This window comes from Vulpes vulpes, chromosome X (genome assembly GCF_048418805.1).
Source record: "Vulpes vulpes isolate BD-2025 chromosome X, VulVul3, whole genome shotgun sequence".
Taxonomy (NCBI): Eukaryota; Metazoa; Chordata; class Mammalia; order Carnivora; family Canidae; genus Vulpes; species Vulpes vulpes.
This window is the reverse complement of record NC_132796.1, coordinates 35,630,704-35,652,465: the sequence shown is the minus strand read 5'-3', so window position 1 is coordinate 35,652,465 and position 21,762 is coordinate 35,630,704. Positions and strand designations below refer to the sequence as shown.

The following is a 21,762-nucleotide window of genomic DNA, read 5'->3' as shown; positions in this document are numbered from 1 at the left end:
AGCAGAGGTGATGGATTGTTTTCAAAAATGGCTACAATTTAAAAAAAAAAAAGGCCACAATTTCACTTGCATGAGGGAGCTAGAGTAGTTGAACTCAGAGACACAGTAGAATAGATGTACCAGGGGCTGAGGAAGGGAGGAAGGCTCAGTCACTGTTCAGAGTTTCTGTTTGGGTTGATGAAAGATTCTAGAGTTGACAACGCCTAATGCTGCTGACAATGTGGGGCGACGGGACCTCTCGCTCATTGCTGGTGAGGGGACAAAATGCTATAGCCACTTTGGAAAGTAGTTTGACAGTTTCTTAAAAAACTAAACATAGGCAGGGTGCCTGGCTGGCTCAGTTGGTGGAGTGTGTGACTCTCCATCTTGGAGTCTTGAGTTTGAGCTGTTTGTTGGGTGTAGAGATTATTTTGTTTTTTAAGATTTTATCCATTCATGAGAGACGCAGAGGGAGAAGCAGATTCCATGCAGGAAGCCCTATGTGGGACTTGATCCCAGGACTGTGGGATCATGACCTGAGCTGAAGGCAGATGCTCAACCACTGACCATCCTGAGCTGAAGGCAGATGCTCAACCACTGACCATCCAGGCATCCCTATTTTTAAAGAAATGTTAAAAAAAAAAAAAAGAAAAGAAAAGAAAAAGGAGGTGCCTGGGTGGCTCACTCAGTTAGGCATCTGGCTTCAGCTCAGGTTATAATCCTGGGTCCTGAGATCAAGCCCCACATAGGGCTTCCATCTCAGTGGGGAGCCTGCTTCTCCCTCTTCCTTTGCTGGGCTGCTCGCCCTGTTTGCCTGTGCTCTCTCTCTCTCTCTCTCAAATAAATAATCTTTTTTTTTTTTAAAAAAAAAGAAAGAAATGTTAAAAAAGCCAAAACACAAAAACACCACTAAACATAGAATCCAGTGAACGCGTTCCTTGATATTTACCCAAAGGAGTTGAAAGCTTATGTCCACACAAAAACCTGCACACAGATGTTTATAGCAGCTTATCCATAATTGCCAAAACTTGGAAGCAACCAAGATGTTTTCAGTAGGTGAGTGGATAAACAGTGGTACATCCACACAGTAAAATATGATTCAACACTAAAAAGAAATGAGCTGTCAAGCCATAAAAAGACGCAGAGGAAACTTAAATGCATGTTACTAAGTGAAAGAAGCCAGTCTGAAAAGGCTACATAATGTATACTTCCAACTATAGGACATTAAAAAAAAAGATTTTATTTATTTATTTGAGAAAGAGCATACAAGCAGAGAGAAGGGGTAGAGGGAGAGCAGGGAGCCCGATGCAGGGCTCGATCTCAGGACCCCAGGATCATGATCTGAGCCAAAGGCAGATGCTTAACCACTGAGCCACCCAGGTGCCCCATATGACATTTTGGAAAAGGCAAAACTATGAAGACAATAAAAAGATGGTGGTTGCTAGGGGTTGGGGGAGAGGGAGGGATGAATAGGCCAAACACAGAAGATTTTTTGAGGCAGTGAAAAGAATGGTCCTGTACTAACTGTAAAAGTGCTAAATGAATAAAAGGCAGCATTTCTAAAGTCTATTTTATTTTATTTTTTTTAGAGTCTATTTTTAAAAAGCTCTGGAGAAAAAAGAAAGCTCTGGAAATGGATGGTGATGACGGTTGCACAACAATGTGAATGTATTGCATGCCACTGAATGTATATGAAAACTGGATAAAAGGGTAATTTTGATGTTCTGTATATTTTACCACAATACAAAAAACAATTAAAAAATTTTTTAAAGATCTATTTGTTTATTCATGAGAGATACAGACTGAGAGAGAAAGAGGCAGAGACACAGGCAGAGGGAGAAACAGGCTCCTCGCAGGGAGCCCAATGTGGGACTCGATCCTGGATCCCGGGATCACGACCTGACCAACTGCTGAGCCACCCAGGCGTCCCACAAAAAACAATTTAAATAATCTCCACGCTCAGTGTGGGGCTTGAACTGACAACTCTGAGATCAAGAGTTGCATGTTCCACTGACTGAGCCAGCCAGGCAGCCCACAATATAAAATTTTTAAAGAAAACATCTCGCCACAGTTATTACCCTCCCTGTACCTGTACCCGTCTTCAATGCAGAGCAGTTCCTCCCATCAAGAGGTGTAGCCCTTGAACCTGGCCTGCTCTCGGGACTTGCTCTGACCAATCCAAATACCAAACGTCATACCTGATCCAGGCCTCTCAAGAAGCCTTGAGTGTTGTTGCTGTTTCTGTTTGCTCTTCTGCAACCCAGCCACGTCCCTATGAACAGGCCCAGGCTAGCCTGCTGGGGGATGCTGAGACCCTGTGAGGGAGAGATGATCTGACCAGCTGAGGCCATCTCAAGCCAGCCTGCCCTGGCCACCCTGGCAGTGGATAATGTAGACATGGGTGTGAACCAGGGGGAGCCAAGCCCAGATTCCCCATCCACAGAATAAAGAGCTAAATTAAGAATTGGATGGGGCTCCTGGGGTGGCTCAGTCGGTTAAGCATGTGACTCTTGATTTCGGCTCAGGTCATGATTTCAGGGTTGTGAGATTGAGCCCCCTGCATCAGGCTCCATGCTCAGCATGGAGTCTGCTTAAGATGCTCTTGCTCTCTCTCTGCCCCTCCACCCCACTCATGTGCTCTCTTAAAAAAATAAAAAATAAAAAAAATAAAGTTGGTGTCTTAAGGCACTAGGCTTGGTGGTGGATTGTTTTGTAGCAAAAGCTAACTGTCTCAGAGTATGATGATGGACGTATATAAGGAATTTCCTGGTGAGGAGCCTAACCCTCTCAGATGCTGGTTTCTCTTAAGTTGGAGTGTTTGAGGGCCACTGCCCACTGGAGGTTCCAGGAACACTTTTGGAGATAGCTGTTACCTTCACTGATGCTGTAGAAGCCTAGAACTTCCTGGGTTCCAGCCTTATGTGTTCTTGGATTTCAGAATCCAATATGAAAGAGAATGGGTGAATTGGAGAGCACCTAGCCAAGAACTTCTGGCATGATGGGGCGGGCATGAGGACAGGAAGGTGTTGGGGAGCCAAGCTGGCCCTTCCCAGAAGCAGGGCCCAGTGCTCTCCTGTGAGCCTCCAGGATGCTGTGCGAGCAGCCTGGCAACAATGCCCCCACGCAGGCTAGTGAGCCCACTTTGCTTCCCCTGGTGGGAGGCTCAAATGGGCCAAGATTAATGCTAAATGTGGAGATTCTTACTCAGAGCTGGGTTTCACACCTTCTGGCATTCAATACTAGCCTAGTTTTTAATAAAAACAACACTATTTTGGTGCCGTAAACCTATTTTTCACCATCTGGCATACCCTTATGGCTCTTCTGTTTCTTCTTCTAGTACAGCCTGACAGGAAAAAACCATCATGGGACTAGGAGCTTCCTATCAACCAGGATATTACTGCACATTCAAATGAACAAGGTACCTCTCTGCAGGTTGCGGCCACTTCACTCTGAGTAGCAGACTTTAAAAAAAAACCTCTTTATATAAATGCCAAGAGAACAAAAGACGTTTGGCTCATGAAATATTAAGATACAAAATAAGTTTGTTTTTGTTTTGTTTTGTTTTGTTTTTGCATAACAGATAATGACAACCTAAAAATACCCAAAAGACTAGTAAGGAAGAAAAACCACTCCTTCTGACTGAGGGGAATGACAAAATAATGGCCCAAACCTGTCCTCTGCAATTCCTTTGGGATCTACTAAAGGAATGGAAGGCATTGGGGAAACCAGGAGGAAAATCAGCTTTAAAAAAAAAAAAGATTTTATTTTTAAGCTATCTCTACTCCAGTATGGGGCTCGAACTCACAACCCCAAAATCAATAGTCACATGTTTTACTGACTGAGCCAGCCAGGCTCCCCAGGAAACTTAGCTTTGTTAGTAAAATTAGCTTAATTAGTAAAAATAATTTTCATCAGATCTAGCCTTTAACAAATCAATGGGCATTTTATGATTCTATATATTTTCTGGAGAAGTCTGATGTCAGACTTATATTCACCAGTGCCTTTTTAGTGACAAGAAGAACTACTCCAAGGCACACAAATGTCTCTAGGGAAGGGGTCTTGTGCCTCTTTTTACTCAGTGAGCCTGTGGTTTTCTTGATTCTCGAGTATGTGAGATGAGTGTGTCTGTGTGTATATATGTGGGCGGGAGGGTGGATCCAGGTTTTGTGGTTGTTTGAAGATTTTATGATTTGGGGGCGCCCTTAAAGAGAAGAAAACAGAATGGAAACAAAAATTAGGTAGGAGAGGAATGTTATTCAGAGTCAGAAATAAAACACAATATATAGCATTTTTTCAAAAGTAATCTCTACCCAACATGGGGCTGGAAGTCACGACCCTAAGATCAAGAGTCACATGCTCCTCTGAGCCAACCAGGCACCTAACACATGGCATTTTAAAGGCTGAGAAATACGATTTTCCCCTACAGTTTTCCTCTGCAGACTCTTTGAACACCTTTTTGTACAACAATTTTGTGATATCATTTTCTAGCAAGAGGATAGAAAGATAACTTATTGTTTTTCTTTTTAAAGATTTTATTTATTTATTCATGAGAGAGAGAGAGAGAGAGAGAGAGAGAGAGAGAGAGAGAGAGGCAGAGACACAGGCAGAGGGAGAAGCAGGCTCCAGGCAGGGAGCCCCATGTGGGACTCGATCCCAGGACCCCGAGATCATGCCCTGGGCGGAAGGCACACGCTCAACCGCTGAGCCACCCAGGCTTCCCAAATCAACAGGAAATTTAACTATTTTCCCATTGTGTTCATATACTTCACTTCTTTTCATTAAGTCGATTATTAAACAAACCAAGAGCCCACATATCACCTCTATTCAAAATCTATCGCTTTCTCCTTTGGTGTGATCGGAAAAAATCTGTTACAGTTCACTTTTCTATGCCAGAATCGCTTCCACTGGTTGCATATGGACATACCTGAAAAATAATTCGTTTTCTAGGAAGCTTGCAATTATATGCACTGCATTATTGATGATATTCTTGGGAGGAAAATTTTCTGTTTTGATCTGCTCACAAATTTAGTCATTTGGTGATTGGAAGAATTTCCCACAGGGTAGCTTCCAGCCCTGCACATTTCAAACTTCGTTTCTCCTCCTCCCACAGCCCAGCTGCTGTGGCGCTCGAAGTCATGACGCCAGGTGGGCAGTGGGATTATTCCCGGAAGTCATTCCTACAGCGGGATGGCCAGTAATAACTACCTGTGTAAACGGTTCCCATTAAAGGCACACTCAGTGTGTTCCCAGCCCAACTTCCCCTTAGCCAGCCCCTCACGGCCTCGGCCTCTCCAGGACCCGAGAGGAAGGGTGACAGAGTCAGAGCGGGAAGAGAGCGATCTTAATCAATTACAGCTCAAATAGTTCCCTTTTGCAAATTGTACAAACACACACGACCAGGTGAAGCCATTTCTGGGGCCCCGCCCAGGGTCTTTAGCAAATGAGGCGCCCTGACACCGCAGGTTCATTAGCTCCGGGCGGGTGTGAGTGTGCGAGGGTTTTTTGTTCACTTTCTTTAGCCAGCGGCAGCGGGATACCAGAAGGCCGACTCGGAAAGGCTCGGAGCCGCTTCTCCCTTTGAGCTGAACAAACCGCTCGCCTCTGCGTCCACGTAGGTCCCGCACCTGCCAGCCCCCGGCCGTCGCCCGGGTCCCGGCCGTGCGGCCCCGCGGCCTCTAGAGGGCACCACACTCTCATCCCGGAGCCGCTCGGTTGCCAAGGGGACGGCGGCGGCGGCGGCGGGCCTCGCCCCCTGGGACTTCCGGTGCCCTGCGCGCCGGCGCTCCCCGCCGCCGCCCGCCGGCCGAGCCCAGGTACAGCCCGCGGGGCCTGGCGCGGACGCCCTCGGGTCCGGACGACTGCTCGTGGTGCGGCAAGAGCCTCAGGGAGCGGGCCGGCTTCCTCGCTCAAGTTCCGGGAGCCCTTTCAGGTGCCCAGAAGTTTGTCCTTACCCAGGAGCACCCCCCCGCCTCCCCCCACACCCAGGGCAAAGGGCCGGGCCCCCTGTTGAGGTCTGCGGACGAGGAGGTGGGGGGGGCCTCCCCGGCACTAGGCCTCTGGGGACTTTGCCACCCGTCCAGTTCCTAAAGCGTGCAGGACACTCCTGCTTTTGATTTAGGGTGTCTCGGACCTGGGAGGGGAGGCTTGTGACGGGGTGGGACCCGGAGCCGGAGTGGGCACATCAGCCAGGGAAGAAGGCGCCAGACCTCGGAGGGCCTGTGTTGGTGGCACCGCCCTGAGCTGGGCCGCAGGATGGGTGGGGTCCGCACCACCCCCATTTGGAAGCCAGGCTATGCCCTGGGGGGGAGGCATCCCGCGGGGCAGCCCCCTCAGACACTGGCTGGCTTCGCTCCGGGAGTCCAGGCGGTACTTCATGTTTTCTTTCTTTTTCTTTTTCTTTTATTGAGAGAGCACAAGTAGAGGGAGAAACAGACTCCCCTGCTGAGCAGAGAGCCCCATGGGGTAGGGTGGCAGGGAGGGCTCCATCCCAGGACCCTGAGATCGTGACCTGAGCCGAAGGCAGACACTTAACCGCCTGGGCCACCCAGGTGCCCCTCATGTTTTCAACAAGGTATTGTCTTTGACCGCTGGGCCTCAGGGCCCCGAGGGGTCTCTAGGAGAATGTCCAGAGCTCCCCTCCCAGGTCTGAGTAGAGGGTTGGGATGATGAGGTAGAAGCAAAGAACTTAGGTGAAACCATCACTCTGATGAACATGAGGATGGTCAGTCCCCACAGCCTAACCCAGGGATAGCTGGGTTCAGGTGTGGGAGGCTACTGGGCCCAGTCTGTGTGGACGCCGCACATTCACATAGCTCCTAGTTGGGGCGTGGGGGTGGGGTGGGGGATAGGTGGCAGGAAGGGTTGGCCAGCAGAGCCGGTGCAGGAGGGTATCTGTGGAACCCGTGAGTCCCTTGTAGCCACAGGCAGGAAAGGCACACATATTTGTGTGTGTGTATGTGTGTGTGTGTGTGTGTGTGTGTGTGTGTTAAAGTAAGCATAACACAAAAGTCACTGTATTAGTCAACTACAGTTCACTAGCATTCAGGACAGTCACAGTGCCGTGCATCAACTTTATCTAGTTTCAGAACATTTTTATCCCCTCAAAAGGAACCCATCAGCTGTAGCTCCCTGTCCCCACCTGTCTCCCAGCCCCAGGCAACCACTGATTTTTCTGACCCTATGGATTTGTCTGTTGTGGATATTTCATATAAATGGAATCTTTGGCTTCTTTAATTTAGCGTGAGTTTTCCAAGGTTCATACAACGTCCCAGCATGTGCCAGTTCTTCATTCCTTTTTGTGGCCAACTAATATTCCATCGCGTGGACATAATTGTACTGCATTCGGTTTACCTATTCGTCTACAAATGGGCACTCGAGCTGTTTCCACATTTCGGTGATTTCGAATACAGATACCTACCTTTACTCTGTGTCTTACCCTCATCTGGGGGTTCTTCCAGGTCCAGCACTTCCTGCTAATGCTGATGTGAGCAGGTCTTCCAGCATGTGCACCCCACTCTAGCCCAGGGAACCTCAGGACTCATCATGCTCATTCTCAAAGAGAGTCCACCTGGAGTTATTTGTGTTTCCTCCCAGGCAAGAGGCCTTTACAACTCCCATGCCAGAAGCCACTCAGGTGCCCCAGTAAGTGTATTCTTAATCCCCTCACCTATTTCCCCCATCCCCCCACCCACCTCCCCTCTGATAACCGTCAGTTTGTTCTCTATATTTAAGAGTCTGTTTTTTGTTTTTGTTTTTTTTTAAAGATTTTATTTATTTTTTCATGAGAGACACACAGCTACAGAGAGAGGCAGAGACACAGGCAGAGGGAGAAGCAGGCTCCACACAAGGAGCCCGACACGGGACTCGATCCCCAGTCTCCAGGATCAGGGCCTGAGCTGAAGGCAGCACTAAACCGCTGAGCCACCCGGGCTGCCCAAGAGTCTGCTTTTTGGGGATGCTTGGGTGGCTCAGCGGTTGAGCATCTGCCTTCGGCTCAGGGCATGATCCCGAGTCCTGGGATGGAGTCCCCCTTGGGCTCCCTGCAAGGAGCCTGCTTCTCCCTCAGCCTATGTCTCTGCTTCTCTCTATGTGTCTCTCATGAATAAATAAAGCCCTTAAAAAAAACCCTGTTTTTTTGGTTTGTCTCTCTTTTTTCTTTGTTTTATTTCTTAAATTCCACATGAGTGAAATCATACAGTATTTGTCTTTCACTGATTAATTTCACTTAGCATTATACTTCTAGATCCATCCATGTTGTTGCTAATGGCAAGATTTCATTCTTTTTGATGGCTGAGTAATATTCCATTGTATATATACATATATGTTTATATATGTATGACAACTTCCCTATCCATCTTTTGATGGACACATAGATTGCTTTTATATCTTGGCTATTGTAAATAATGCTGCAATAAACAGGGATGCATATATCCTTTTGAATTAGGGTTTTTGTTTCCTTTGGGTAAATACTCAGTAATGGAATTACTGGATCCTATGGTAATTATCTTTAAGTTTTAGAGGAGACTTGATACCATCTTCCACAGTGGTTGCCCCAGTTTGCATTCCCACCAGCAGCGCATGAGGGTTCCTTGTCTCCACATCCTCGCCAACAATTGTTGTTTCTTGTGTTTATTTTACTTATTCTGACAAGTGTGAGTTGATAGCTCATTGTAGTTTTGATTTGCATTTCCCTGATGATGAGTGATGCTGAGCATCTTTTCGTGTGTCTGTTGGCCATCTGGATGTCTTCCTTTGGAGAAATGTCTATTCATGGCTTCTGCCCATTTTTAAATTGAATTTGGATTTTTTTGGGGGGTGCATAATTCTGTTTTTTAAAATCATTTCTATGACAGTATTTTTATATCTTATTAATTATTGAGCTAATAATATAGACATGTTGCAAAAGCAAAAGGTAGGGTGCCTGGGTGGCTCAGTCAGTTAAGTGTTTACCTTCGACTCAGGTCATGGTCCCAGGATCAAGCCCCACATTGGGCTCCCAGCTCAGTGGGGAGCCTGCTTCTCTCTCTGCTTCTGCCTCTCCCCCTTGCTCATGCTTGCTCACTCTCTTCCTCTCTGTGTCTGAAATAAAATCTTAAAAAAAAAAAAGCAAAAGGTATGAAAGGATTACATTGACAAGTGTGTTGTTTCTATCAGTTTATGTTCATGCATCCATTTTTCCCCTCAGAGGTTAACAATTTTACCAGTTTTTAATAAATTTTTTTAAAGATTTTTTTAAGTATTTATTCATGAGACACACACACACACACACACAGAGGCAGAGACACAGACAGAGGGAGAAGCAGGCTCCATGCAGGGAGCCCGATGTGGAACTCGATCCCGGGTCTCCAGGATCACGCCCTGGGCCGAAGGCAGCACTAAACCACTGAACCACCAGGGCTGCCCCAGATTTATTTATTTTAGAGAGAGCGTGCATGCACAAGCATGGTGGGGGGAGAGGGAGAGAGAGAAAGAATCTCAAGCAGACTCCCATCGGCACAGAGCCCAACTTGGGGCTCAATCTCATGACCCTGAGATCATGACCTGAGCCAAAACCAAGAATCAGGGTTACCTGGGTGGCTCAACGTTTGAGCATCTGCCTTTGGCTCAGGCACGATCCTGGAGTTCCCAGATCGAGTCCCATTGGGCTCCCCTCAGGGAGCCTGCTTCTCCCTCTGCCTGTGTCTCTGCCTCTCTCTATATATTTCAATGCTCCATCTCAGGATCCTGAGATCATGACCTGAGCTGAAGGCAGACGCTTAACCAACTGAGGCACCCAGTTTCCCTTTTCATCAATGTTTTATAGTTTTCAGAATACAGGTCTTTCACCTCCTTGATTAATTTTATTTGTAGGCATTTTATTCTTTTTGGTGCAATTGTAAATGGGGTTTCTTAATTTTCTTCTGCTTCATTATGAATGTATAGAAATGCAACAGATTTCTATATGTTGATTTTATATCCTGTACCTTTACTGAATTCATGGATTAGTTCTGAGCTTTTTGGTGGAGTCTTTAAGGTTTTTTGTTTGTTTGTTTGTTTTGTTTTGTTTTTTTATGAGAGAGAGAGAGAGAGAGAGAGAGAGAGGCAGAGACACAGGAGGAGGGAGAAGCAGGCTCCATGCCGGGAACCTGACATGGGACTCGATCCTGGGACTCCAGGATCACACCCTGGGCCAAAGGCAGGCGCTAAACCGCTGAGCCACCCAGGGATCCCCTTTAAGGTTTTTTATACATAGTATCATGTCATCTGCAAATACCGAAAGTTTTATTTCTTCCTTACCAATTTGGATGCCTTATATTTCTTTTCCTCATCTAATTGCTGTGGCTAGGACTTCCAGTACTATGCTGAATAAAAGGGGTGAGAGTGGACATCCTTGTCTTGTTCCTGATTTTAGGGGAAAGCTCTCAGTTTTCCACCATTGAATATGATGTTAGCTGTGGTTTCTTCATCTGTGGCCTTTATTATTCTGAGGTATGTTCCCTCTACCCCTGCTTTGTTGAGAGTTTTTATCATGAATGGATGTTGTACTTTGTCAAATGCTTTTTCTGCATCTATTGAAATGATCTTATGGCTTTTATCCTTTCTCTTGTTGATGTGATGGATCACGTTGATTGACTTGTGAATATTGAACCACCCTTGTATCCCTGGTTTATTCCTGATCATGATGAATGATTTTCTTCTAATGTATTGTTGGATTTGGTTTACTGATAACTTGGTTGAGAATTTTTTCATCTATGTTCATCAGAGATGTTGGCTTGTCCTCTCTCTTTCTCTCTCTCTCTCTTTTTTTTGAGATGTCTTTAACTGGTTTGGAAGCAGGGTAATGCTGGCCTCATAGAATGAATTTGGAAGCTTTCCTTCTTCATCTATCTTTGGAATACTTTTTTTTTTTTGTTTTTTTGTTTTTAAGATCTTTATTTATTTGACAGAGAGGAGAGAACACATGCAGTAGGAGCAGCAGGCAGAGGGAGAGGGAGAAGCAGACTCCTTGCTGAGCATGGAGCCTAATGTGGGACTTGATCCCAGAACTCTGGGATCATGACCTGAGTCAAAGGGAGATGCTTAACTGACTAAACCACTCAGGAGCCCCTGGAATAGTTTTTGAAAATAGGTATTAGGGGATCCCTGGTTGGCTCAGCGGTTTAGCGCCTGCCTTCGGCCCGGGGTGTGATCCTGGAGTCCCGGGATCGAGTCCCACGTCAGGCTCCCTGCATGGAGCCTGCTTTTCCCTCTGCCTGTGTCTCTGCCTCTCTCTCTCTCTCTCTCTGTGTGTGTCTCTCTCATGAATAAATAAATAAAATCTTAAAAAAAAAAAGAAAATAGGTATTAACTCTTCTTTAAGCTTTTGTTAGAATTCCCCTGTGAATCCATCTGGTTCTGGACTTTTGTTTGATGGAAGTTTGGTGATCACTGATTCAATTTCATTGCTGGTAATCGGTCTGTTCATATTTTCTATTTCTTCCTGAATCAGTTTGGGGAGGTTATGTTTCTAGGAATTTATCCATTTCTTCTAGATTGTCCAATTTACTCACATATAATTTTTCATAATATATTCTAAGAATCCTTTGTATTTCTGTGATGTTGCTTGTCATTTCTCCTGGTCATTTCTGATTTTATTGGAGTCCCTCTGCCCCCTATATCTCTTTTTTTTTATGAGTGTGGCTAAAGGTTTATTAACTCTGTTGATCTGTTCAAAGAACCACCTCCTGGAGCACCTGGGGGCTCACTGGTTGAGCATCTGCCTTGGGCTCAGGATGTGATCCCTGGGTCCTGGGATAGAGTTCTGCATCAGGCTCCCTAGAGGAAGCCTGCTTCTCCCTCTGCCTATGTCTCTGCCTCTCTCTGTGTCTCTCATGAATAAATAAATAAAATCCTTAAAAAAAAAACACCTCCTGGTTTCATTGATCTGTTGTTCTATTGTATTTTTAGTTTCTATTTCATTTATTTCTGCTCTAATGTTTATTATTTCTTTCCTCCTACTTGTTTTGGCATTTATTTGTTCTTTTTTTCCTGACTCCTTTTGTTATAAGGTTAGGTCTTTTATGTGAGATTTTTCTTCTTTTTTTTTTCTTTCTTTTTTTTTTTTTTTTTTTTTTTTTAGATTTTATTTATTCATGAGAGACACACAGAGAGAGGCAGAGACACAGGCAGAGGGAGAAGCACACTCCATGCAGGAAGCCCAATGTGGGACCCGATCCTGGGAGCCCGGGACCACGCCTCGAGCCGAAGGCAGATGCCCAACCGCTGAGCCACCCAGGCGTCCCGAGATTTTTCTTCTTGAGGTAAGTCTGTATTGCTATAATCTTAGAACAGCTTTTGCTGGATCCCAAAGATTTTGGACCATTGTGTTTTCATTTTTATTCATCTTTATGTATTTTTTAATTTCCTCATTGATTTCTTGGTTGACCCATTCATTGTTTAGTAGCATATTATTTTACCTCCACGTATTTGTGTTCTGTCCAGGTTTTTTCTTGTGGTTTATTTCTGGTTTCATAGCATTCTCTTCAGAAAAAAAATGCATGATTTAAAAAAAAAAGATTTTATTTATTTATTTGACAGAGAGAGAGCCAGAGTCCATGCAGGGGGAGCAGGAGTGGCAGGGGGAGCAGGAGTGGCACTGCTCAGCAGGGAGCCCAATGTGAGGCTCAATCCCAGGATCATGACCTGAGCTGCCCAGCACCCCAAAATACAGGATTTAATTTAAGTCTTTTTAAATTGACTTGAGACTTGTTTTGTGGCTTAATGTGATCTTTTCTGGAGAATATTTCATGTACACTTGAATGTGTTTTCTGCAGTTTTAGGATGGGATGTTCTGAATATATCTGTTAGACCCATCTGGTCCAATGTGTCATTCAAAGCCACTCTTTCCTTGTTGATTTTCTGTTTGGATGATATATTCATTGATGTAAGTGGGGTGTTAAAGTCCCATACTATTATTGTATTATTATTGATTTCTTCCTTTGTGTTTGTTAATTGCTACTTTATGTAATTTGGGTGCTTCCATGTTAGGTACATAAATATTTACAATTGTTAGACCTTCTTGTAGGGTTGTCCCCTTTATGATTATATAGTATTCTTCTTTGTCTCATTACAGTCTTTATTTATTTTATTTTTTTGTTAACTAGGCTCCAGGCTGGGCTCCAGAGTGGGGCTTGAACTCACAACCCTGAGATCAAGACCTGAGCTGAGATCTAGAATCAGACACTTAACCGACTGAGCCACTCAGGTGCCCCTACAGTCTTTATTTTAAAGTCTATTTTGGGGCAGCCCCGGTGGCTCAGTGGTTTAGCGCTGCCTTCAGCCCTAGAGACCTGGGATCCAGTCCCACGTCAGGCTCCCTGCATGGAGCCTGCTTCTCCCTATGCCTGTGTCTCTGCCTCTCTCTCTCTCTCTCTCTCTCTTTGTGTGTCTCATGAATAAATAAAATAAAATCTTAAAAAAATAAAAATAAAAAAGTCTATTTTGTCAGATACAAGTATTGCTACCCCAACTTTCTTTTCACATCCACGTGCATAACAAATGCTTTTCCCTCCCTTCATTTTCAATCTGTGTATGTGTTTAGTCTGAATAACTTTTTTTTTTTAAAGGAGACTAACATTGGTTTGCCAACTTTGTGTTTTAGCAAGTTAGAGCATTAAAACAGCAACAGCCTACTAGTGTCATCATCATATAAGTGTGGACATTCGTATTTTATTTATTTATTTACTTACTTAAGATTTTATTTGTTTATTCATGAGAGACAGAGAGAGGGGGAGGCAGAGGGAGGAGAAGCAGACTCCCCACAAGGGGCCCGATGTGGGACTCCATCCCGGATCCCAGGATCAAGACCTGAGCTGAAGGCAGACACTCAACCGCTGGGCCATCCAGGCATCCCAACATTTGAATTTTAAAAGATCCAATGGTCCTATCATCTCACAGGACAGTTTTTTAAATGGAGCAATTTGAGTTTTATGAAACTCTTACTGTGTTGTTTTGATTTCTCTCATCTGAAGAGAAATCTCACCTGTTTCATGTTGACTAGAACAATCCTCAGGGTATGAGGTTTGGGGACTAGCTCAGTGTTTAGAAACCGCCCTCCTTAATACCCCCCTTAGTGCCCCTGGGAGCTTCCCATCTGGTTATTTTGTTTCCTTCTTTAGTTATTCTTCCCAGTTTGCTTTTTAAAGACTTTGTTACTTAAAAAATTAAAAATTAAAAAACTTTGGTGGCACCTGGCTTAGTGGGGAGAGCATAGGACTCTTGATCTTGGGGTTGTAAGTTCAAGTTCCACATTGGAGATTACTTAAAATAAATAAACTTTAAAATTTTATTGAGTAATAATTGACAAATATAATTGTAAGCAGTTAAAGTGCACAACCTGATTTGATATATATGTATATTGTAGAATGACTGCCAAGATCAAAATAATTAACACATCCATCACCTCACATAGTTAAGGCATAGTTGGCTCTTTGTGTGGTGGGCAAGTTTAAGATCCATTCTCGACAACTTTCAAGTCTACAATAATATATTAATTATAGTTACCATGCTATACATTAGATTCTTAGACCCTTTTTAAAAAAATTTTATTTTTAAATAATTTCCACACCCAATGACGGGCTTGAACTCACCACCCTGAAATCAAGAAACACATGCTCTACTGCTGATCCAGCCAGGCACCCCGACCTTATTTTTCTTAGAACTGAAGATCTGTACCCTTTGACCTACATCAGCTCATGTAGGTTTTCTTAATCAGTATTCGTGGGGTGTTTGGCTAATTAGAAATCACACTGTGCAAATCAGAATCTCTTATAGCTACTAGAAATTTCTTGGTGAGCAACCTTTATCTTCCCCCACAAGAGTCAATTTCGGGGGAAAAATGATGTTTGTGGGTTGCATTTATTTTTCATTCCCAATAAAAATAGGTTTAAGTCCCATGGGGTAAAATGTATTTTTCTTCCAGGGTAGAATTCGTGGGCAACAAAGGAGATTTATGCTAATAAGAGGCTAGCGCCGCTTTCCAGCTACTAAAATGTTAATATGTGGCATAGTTGAGAACTAGTTACACAGAGGCAGCTTTCGCATTTCTTACCCTAAAATTCGTTGATGGGCTGAGAGTATAGGTAAATAGAAGGGCACAAAACCATTTACTACCAGCAGGAGGCTTGATTTCTCCCCATTTGATCCCTCCGACTTGTTTTGAATCCGGTACAGGAAACCAAGCCGTGAAGACTTCTCCGCAGGACCCTGCACGCTGACGTTTCAGTCCGAAGGCGGGGGGGGGGTTTCTAAGGCGGAGCGTTCCCAGCGCGCGGACAACCGGCTGCCCCCTGGGAGCACCGCCCCAAGAGGTCCTTAAGGAGCCCAGGGTCAACCTGCTGGAATCGCGGTTTATGGAGGCTTTTATTTATTTTTTAAAAATATTTTATTTATTCACGAGACACACAGAGAAAGACAGAGACCCAGGCAGAGGGAGAAGCAGGCTCCGTGCAGGGAGCCCGACGCGGGACTCGATCCTGGGGCTCCAGGACGGCGCTGAACCGCCGAGCCACCGGGGCTGCCCGTTTATGGAGGCTTTTACAAAAATCACAAAAATAAGCGCTTTTATGTTGTCAGGCAGATTTTACATACAGATCATCAAATTCCCGTGCGGTAGAGACATCTATTTTTACTAAATCATTCCAGTTCGCCCTCCCCACCACAGCCGTGACAAAGAATTTGCTGCGATTGCTGCCGCATTGGCTCCGGAAACCCGGCGGCGTGGACGTGGGTTCGAGCCCGAGGGAGACGGAGCGTCGTTAACTCCTCACCCCGTGTGCGGCTCCCGGGCGGCGGAGGGGCCTGCGGGCCGGGCCAGCGGAGGGTGACGCAGCCAGCACGACGCGGCCGCTGGGAGCTGTTCTTAGCGAGCGGAGGAGGCGCAGCCGCGGCTCGGGAGCCCTGGAGGAGTCACGTGGCCGCGGACACGCCTCGGGAGTCGCCGCCTGCCGCGGCCCCGGGCGGAGCGGCCTCTGCGGGAGGCGGACTAAACGGGCCCTCGGCCAGGCCGCAATTCTCAAGTGGGTTTTCATTGTTTAAAAAAAAAAAAAGATTTTAAAAAGCTTGAGAGGGGTGGGGAGGGGGATAGAGCGTGTGACTCGTGACCTCAGGGTGGTGAGTTCCAGCCCCAACTTGGGAGCGGAGCCTACTTTATTTATTTTTAAAGATTTTATTTAAAAAAATAAAGATTTTATTTATTCATGAGAGACACAGAAAGAGAGAGAGGCAGAGACACAGGCAGAGGGAGAAGCAGGCTCCGTGCAGGGAGCCCGACGCGGGACTCGACCCCGGGTGTTCAGGGTCACGCCCTGGGCCGAAGGCGGGTGCTAAACCGCTGAGCCACCCAGGGATCCCCCCCGGAGCCTACTTAAAAAAAAAAATAATAATGAATAAACAAAAGTTAACTCCTAAAAAACCAAAACCAAAACAAAACAACTGCTGAGAGCGGGCCTTCCCGGGAAGCGGCAGCATCGCCGCCCTCGACACGTAGGGGACCGAAAAGCCCCAGAAAGAAGCTGCACGTCTCTTATTTCCTGCATTTCCAGCTTCAGGGCAGTTTGGTTAGATTTTCTGCTTTGGTAATAAAAGCAGAAGGACAAAAGATCACATATTAAAAAAAAAACAAACAACAGAGTTTATTCGCCCATATCTATGAATTACTTTCAATCCTTGCAAGCCCGGTTTTTCTGCTGAACCCCGTCTGCCACCCCCCACTGTGCACACTGGAAGCCCAGCCCGTTTCTTCGAAAGAGAGGAACTGGTTTCTGGACAAAAATATCTTTAACGCCCTCCCCTCCGGGGGTGCAGCAGTGGACCTGGGCGGGGGCTGATTACCAAGTAACCCACGCAACTGTGACACGCCAGCGAGCTCCTCGGAGGCAGAAAAGCGTACGCGTTCGTCCCCGCTGCGGCTGGGGACACGGTTCCTGGCCACCCCCCTGCTGACGGGGACCCCCCGGCGCCCCCTGCAGACCTCCTGGCACGTTGGAAACGCCGCCTCCCCGTTGAGTTTTCCTGTTGGACCCCTAGTGTAAGACAAAGAAAACAAGTTTTTGTTTGTTCCCTCTTCCTGCCAAGCGAACCCCAGCAACCCTTTCAAGCTGTCCCCGAGCTGAGATTTCTCCGGAGGACAAGGACATCTTAGCTTCCTGACAAGTGGTGAGGATGAGAGCCCGTCCTGCCGGCGGAGGAGCACCTCGCCCGTCGCCTCCAGTCCTACTCGGTAGGGAAGGAACGGCGCGGAGACGGCTACCGCGTGAGCGCGCACTGAGCGAGTCAACATGGGAAAAGGCCCCCTGGAATTTTCCAGAGCAAACAAAGCACAATTCTAACGGCCATGGGTCATCCCTGAAAGTCATCTCTTTCCCAAGCACCACCGGGAACCGCTCGGTGAACTAGTTAGGCAGATGTTCCAGAAGATTCTTACAGCTAACTTCAGCAACAAAGCCAAATTTAGACTAAAAACGACCCCAAAGTTGTGACACCCCCCATGTTTTCCTTCAAAAAGGGGAGGCTGGCAGCACCAGAGCACACTGCATTTGTTGCTCTAAATCAAATCACACGGTCCTAAAACATCCTGGATAAAAATAAATTAAGTCGTGTTTCTTTCTGAGTTGGAAATTGCCGCTTGCTGCTCAGCCAACCCTGCTTTTTGCTAAACTCCGGGCTTTGTTTTTGCTTCCTACTGGAGCAGGTTTATAAACACCAGAGGCAAAATGCACCAACTGCAACAGATGGCTCGAGGTGCTAGTTCATTTGTCATTATTTGTTCGGGAAATATCGCATAGTTGGGCTGCTGGGATCACACACTTAAAGCTGGAGGAATTGTCTTGGGCTAGATCAGAGCTCCCTGGGGCTCAGGACTTTCCTGAAAGGAAAATTTGACAGAAACCAGCCTCCTCTTGCTGGTGGACTCTAAGCACAGGGGAGAAAAATCAGACGACTAGGAATCTCTTCACAAACGGGGGTGTGTGTGTCATGTTATACCCACACATCTGTGCAGAACACCATTTGCAACCCAGAGCCCCATCATCACTTCTGGAGAAAACACCATCCGTTCCTTTGGCCCTGACACCTTTGCACACGGTGCATTATCAGTGTTCCCGAATTCACCAAAACGTTTTTTTCTTCCCTAAAATTCTTTAGGCTCCTCCTGGTCCCTCTCTGGAGAGAGACAACTTCCAGTTCTCCAGGTGGAACTGCAGCCTAGGGTTGCTGCACCACCTGTATTGGGCACCTGACAGCGACGTTGGGCACCGTTCCAAGATGTGCCTTAGGGATGCACAGTGCGTCATAACCATGGAGCCTTCCAAAGCAGGGTGACTGGGGACCACCAGCAATGGGACTGGGGACCTGGGGACTCGGCTCTAATACCCAGTTTCTTTTGATGAAAATAATACTTGAAGCAAACATGCCTGTCCTGGCTAAGAGGTGTTTGGGTGTTCTATTTACTTATCTGTGGTTTTCAAGTTTGGCAACCCACACCCCCACTTTTTTTTTTTTTTTTTTTAAGAACAACAGTGCCCTATGGAAATAGCTTTCAAACTCCACTGCATGGTGCATGGTGCATGTGGAACCAAAAAAGAATGCTGCAGGTTCCTGGACACGTCACATCTATGCTCAGTTTCCAGGAGTGGAACTCGGACAAAAATTTTTTAAAGATTTTATTTATTTATTTATTTATTTATTTATTTATTTATTTAAGACACAGGCAGAGGCAGAGGTGGAGGGAGAAGCAGGCTCCCTGAGGGGGGGCTCAATGCGGGACTCGATCCTAGGACCCCGGGATCACACCCTGAGCTGAAGGCAGATGCTCAACCACTGAGCTACCCAGGCGTCCCCAGACATTGGGTTTTTATTTTTTATTTTTTAAAAGATTTTATTTATTTATTCATGAGAGACACACAGAGAGAGGCAGAGACACAGGCAGTGGGAGAAGCAGGCTCCGTGCAAGGAGCCCGATGTGAGACTCAATCCCGGGACTCCAGGATCAGGCCCTGGGTGGAAGGCAGGCGCTCAACGGCTGAGCCACCCAGGGATCATGACATTGGGTTTTTAAAGAAGCTCCCCAGATGTTGTTCATTCAGCCCCTCCAACGCCAGCCCTTGGACCAGCTTAGAAGCACCACTGCCTCACAAAAGTTACCGTGTGTATTTCTAATCCCCCAATACAATACTCCAAACTGCATTAACTCAGAAACCAAAAAACTAGCAGTGTACCTGTCCATGTGGGGACTCAAGCCTTCAATCTTACCAGAAATCACTACTATAATAATAACAAAAGAGGTCTCTATATGTCAAAAGTGGGTCAAAACTCATTTGACAACATGGACTAAGATTCTCCTGCAGTTCTTAAACAATTATTTTTTTGTAATTTTTATGATAGTCACAGAGAAAGAGAGAGAGAGAGAGAGAGACAGGCAGAGGGAGAAGCAGGCTCCATGCACCGGGAGCCCGACGTGGGATTCGATCCTGGGTCTCCAGGATCGCGCCCTGGGCCAAAGGCAGGGGCCAAACCGCTGCGCCACCCAGGGATCCCCTCTCCTGCAGTTCTAAAGCCAAAGGTGTGAAACTTTCAGTTTATATTACCACGGACTGTGTGAATGGCCTTGCGATATAAATGGATTTCCTCCTCAGATAATGTGGAGCTTTAATTCTGCCAGCGGGGCTGGGGGGGTTGAGGGGGGGCAATGCAAGCTGCCAGCGGTATCTTTCTAACGGTAGCTAGCAGTGGTTGTTTTAGGTTGTGCACCACATTGTCTTCTGATTGTCCTCATTTTAGATTGGCTTTTCTTCTGTCCTGTGCGCTCATACTGATCCTTACATGTGGATGTACACTGTCACTCCTTTTTTGTACACATTTTTTTTTTTAAGATTTCATTATTTAGGGCAGCCCGGGTGGCTCAGCGGTTTAGCGCCGCCTTCCGCCCAGGGTATGATCCAGGAGACCCGGGATCGAGTCCCACGTCAGGCTCCCTGCATGGAGCCTGCTTCTCCCTCTGCCTCTCTCTGTCTCTGTCTGTGTCTCATGAATAAATAAAATATTTACAAAAATGTATTATTTTTTAACGATTAATTTATTTTAGAGAGAGCACAAGCACATGGGAGCAGCAGGAAAGGCAGAGGGAGAAGTAGAGTCCCCATTGAGCAGGGATCCGGAAGGTGGGGCTCCATCGCAGGACCCCAGGACCCCCAACCTGAGCCCAAGGCAGCCGCTTAACCACTGAGCCACCCAGGTACCGGACCCCATCATATTATTATTTTTTGCCACGGCCCCCACCCTCCCTCAGGTGGTGAACAGCGGAAGGAGGAAGTGAAATGAATAGTCCTCCTTGCTACTTGGTATCAGGCAGCTAAAACTAATAAAGACTAGGAAAATTTCACTACCGTGTATGGCTTTCTGTCAAGCGTATTTCAGTGTCTTGCTTCTGCCATGACAGTTAAGACTGGGCTATATTTTCTTTCTTTTCAAATTTAAGAGGAAGCTGCTAACGGGTTAGAACTTCCGCGTGGGAAGGGGCCCCCCTTTCGTGAGTGGGGTGAGCGTGCGTGCGAGGGGCTTCCTTGCGGTAAACAGCCCGCATGGAGGATTCCCCTTTTCCCGGAGTAAGATCCTCTCATCCTCCGACTTGTTTACACCTTCGGTGAGGCGGGAGGGCTTATTCCCAAGTCAGAGCCAGAGAGCTCGGGGCCTGCGGGTCCTCGCGCGGGGCTCCTGTCCTCGGCCGCCCCGGGCCTTTGTTCGGCCTTGCCGGGTTCCTTGGCTTTATAACGATGGACAAAGGAGAGTAAGTTCCCGTCTTGAGGAGCGCAGCACAGCAAAGGGCCCGGTCATTTCCACTGAAAATTAATTCTCACCGATACAAACACAAGTGGCCAAAGCTAGACCAAACAATATTCCTTACATGCATGTTCCTTCAAAAATCTCAATACGATGTGAAAAAAAAAAAGTATATGCAGGCAAGCAACTAAAAATCGAAGAATACAAACCAACCGGTTTGGGTTGTACCAATCTATCCAGATAACGGGGCTCAACGTAAGGTTTTATTTGCAGGCAACCCTAAACCTACTAAGTTGTCCATTTTAATTCCAGGTTGAGAGCTTCTATTGCTCGCCTTTCTTTAAACATGCGATTGGCACCAACTGTAAGGACAGCTGGCTTTTTTTTTTTTTATTTTTTTTTATTTTTAAGACACGAACACAGCGGAGAAACCCTGGCGAGGACAAGGCTGACACTACTATTTCTGCACACTGAACACAAATGATTTTACACACGATGGGTGACCATGCCCTTGGCGACCCGAAGCCAGAGCTTTCCAGAGACTAAGTTGGGACCCAGTCCCCCGCCTAATCGAGAGCAACTACAACAGACGGCCGCCGCCGCTTCAGGCATTATCGGAAAAATGCGAGTTTGAGTGACAAGTGCGCTTCCCACGTAGAGGTCGTGGAGCTCGCTCCTGTGTTCCCGTACCACGCTCCCCTCCTTTCTTTAGGGTCACTTTCTTCAGCACCCGGAACATGGCTGCAGCATTATTAGCCCGGACGCATCGTTACAGCCAAATTCACGTCTGATGGCGACTCATTTTAACGAAGAGCAGAGTGAAATGCACAGGAGAATAACTCCTGCGCTGAGACTAGCCGCGCGCAGTTTAAATCCGCACCATTTCACGGAGCTTCAGAAGGAGGCGGGCCTCTAATGAGAATTACCGCCGTGGGCTTCAATACGAACACGCTTTTTATTTCCTTAAGGAAGGAAAACGTCCCTAGTTGA

The 21,762-nt window shown here is 46.4% G+C and overlaps 1 long non-coding RNA gene across 1 annotated transcript; it reads left to right on the top strand.

Annotated features, from left to right (window-relative positions):
* The first annotated feature begins 5,751 nt into the window (after positions 1–5,751).
* LOC112929933 (uncharacterized) lies at positions 5,752–15,158 on the top strand. Its single transcript, XR_003237018.2, has 4 exons — positions 5,752–5,908; positions 7,437–7,620; positions 12,077–12,257; positions 13,101–15,158. It is a non-coding gene; the product is annotated as an uncharacterized lncRNA (long non-coding RNA).
* Positions 15,159–21,762: the final 6,604 nt, after the last annotated feature.